The following is a 2,422-nucleotide window of genomic DNA, read 5'->3' as shown; positions in this document are numbered from 1 at the left end:
CCCCCAAGGGAAAAGAAAAGGCTAGGCGGCGAATGGTAAAACCACTGTTGGGCATTGCTGGAAAAGCTTTAATCAAGGCGAACTATCAAGGGGTTCCCATTATCACCCAACCGCGTAAGGAACGCAAAATCCGGGAACATAACACCGATATGACGGAAACTAGGGCGGCAAGAGTGGAACAAAACACCAGGCATAAGGCCTAGCCTTCCACCCTTTACCAAGTATATAGATGCATTAATTAAATAAGATATATAGTGATATCCCAACAAGTAAACATGTTCCAATAAGGAACAACATCTCCATGTTCCAACAAGGAACAAACTTCAATCTTCACCTGCAACTAACAACGCTATAAGAGGGGCTGAGCAAAGCGGTAACATAGCCAAGCAACGGTTTGCTAGGACAAGGTGGGTTAGGGGCTTGGTTCAACAATATGGGAGGCATGATAAGCAAGTGGTAGGTATCGAATCACAGACATAGCAAAAGAGCGAGCAACTAGCAAGCAAAGATAGAAGTGATTTCGAGGGTATGGTCATCTTGCCTGAGATCCCGCAAGGAAGAAGAACGAGTCCATGAAGAAGACAAACGGACGTAGGCAAACGGGTCCTCACAAACGCGACGTTACCGGAACTAACCCGAAGAAGCAAACACCGGAAACAAGCACACAACATAGTAAACAACCAACACATGAACATGGTATGATATGCGGGATGCGGTTTGCGATGCATGTGCATGATTTTCAAGGGAATGAATGAACCTGGCGTCAACTTCGAAATCCAAGTGTGCCATTGGAAAGGTGAGATGAAATCGCTTGAAAACGATATAGAGAACACCGGAATCGGAGTTACGGTTTGGAAATGGCGAGCAATTCAAATATGGCACCGGTCTGCGATATACAGCAAGTAGCCATCTAAAAGCAACAAGAGGAACATGCTACAACACCCAAACATGACAACAAAATACATGGCAGGGATGCATTCAAGATGCTTAACAAAAGACTAGCACTGAGCTACGGCCAATTCATCCATTAACAGGTTCAAACAAGCATGGCAAAAATGCATATGGTAAACAGATTTCAAAGTTGGTGAAATTAACACTTGTCTGGAATTTCAGATCAGATAGCACTCTTCGGAGCATGAAAACTATATGCTACAGGATCTGAACATGGCAAAGTAAATCATGGCATGGAGCTACTCAAAGAGCTTAACAAAAGTCCCTTAGTGACCTTGAGCCAAAAGGGATCAGAAAATACAATTGCAAGCATGTGAACATGGCAAAAACATAATCAGTTCTCAGACTTAGTGAAAACTGGAGCATGCTGAAAACAGATATCAAGTAGGCATGTTAACGAGCTCGATGCACTCACTACGGAGCAAGTAATGACAATCTAAGCATACACCCATCAAGAATACACAAAATGCAAGCTAGAAATGGCAAGAACAATAACATAGCATGCATGGATCAACTACAACATCCTCGGCAAAATCGCTAACAAGTAGACAATCTGACTAGATTCACGAAGTAGCAAAAGTAGAGCTCGATTGACTCAAGCTAGGGTTCTCCATAAATGCAAACTAAGACATGGATGGATAGAGCACTACAATATTAACAAAACATCCTTACTGATCATCCTCAAAAGAGGCACGGATCACTAGGAAACAACATGAACATATGGCATAATGAGATAAACAGACCAAGGACTTAGTGGAAATGCTAAGTCCCTGAAATCAGCGTTACCAAGTGCCTCACTTTGCAAGCTTGTGCTAGTCACCACACACATCACAAAAATACATGGGTTGCACCTCTGGAAAGATGGCAAAATCCTTAACAAAACATATGTAGAGCTCATGGGCATATCATGCACACAATAAAAATGGCAAAAATGACAAATAACTAAATAGAGCAGCAGATCTGACAATTATCTCAAGTAGCCCTCTTCTAACAGCATTTCGGGCATCAAGATGAGCTCAAATGAAAATGATGCAATGGAATGAAATGATGTACTCTCTGAGACGAACATTTTGATATGCTATATGCATGAATCGGAGCTATGGATGCAAAGTTACGATGCGATGAGTAGAGGCATATGAATCTGGAAAAATCAGGACTTAGACGAATTTATACCTCCGCGAAAGTCAATACGGGACGGAGGAATCCGGGACGGAACGGATCGGGACGCGGGGAGGCCGTTTGGTTGGACTCCCGGTGGATCTCATCCAGGCGGGGTGGATCTGGCCGGGACGGGCTCCGGCGAGCGGCGCGGCGATTCCGGCGAGGGGGCGGAGCAACGAGGAACTCGGCCATGGCGGGCGGCGAGCCTGGCCGAGCGGCGGAGCACCCGCGGGGCATGGCGGCGACCGGGGCCGGAGCAGGGCGGCGTGGCGCGCCTTGGCAGTGGCGGCGCGGCGAGCTCGCCGACGAG

The sequence above is a fragment of the Triticum urartu genome, chromosome 3A, assembly GCF_056163025.1.
Source record: "Triticum urartu cultivar PI428250 chromosome 3A, HENAU_Tu73, whole genome shotgun sequence".
NCBI classification, from domain to species: domain Eukaryota; kingdom Viridiplantae; phylum Streptophyta; class Magnoliopsida; order Poales; family Poaceae; genus Triticum; species Triticum urartu.
This window is presented reverse-complemented; position numbering follows the sequence as displayed.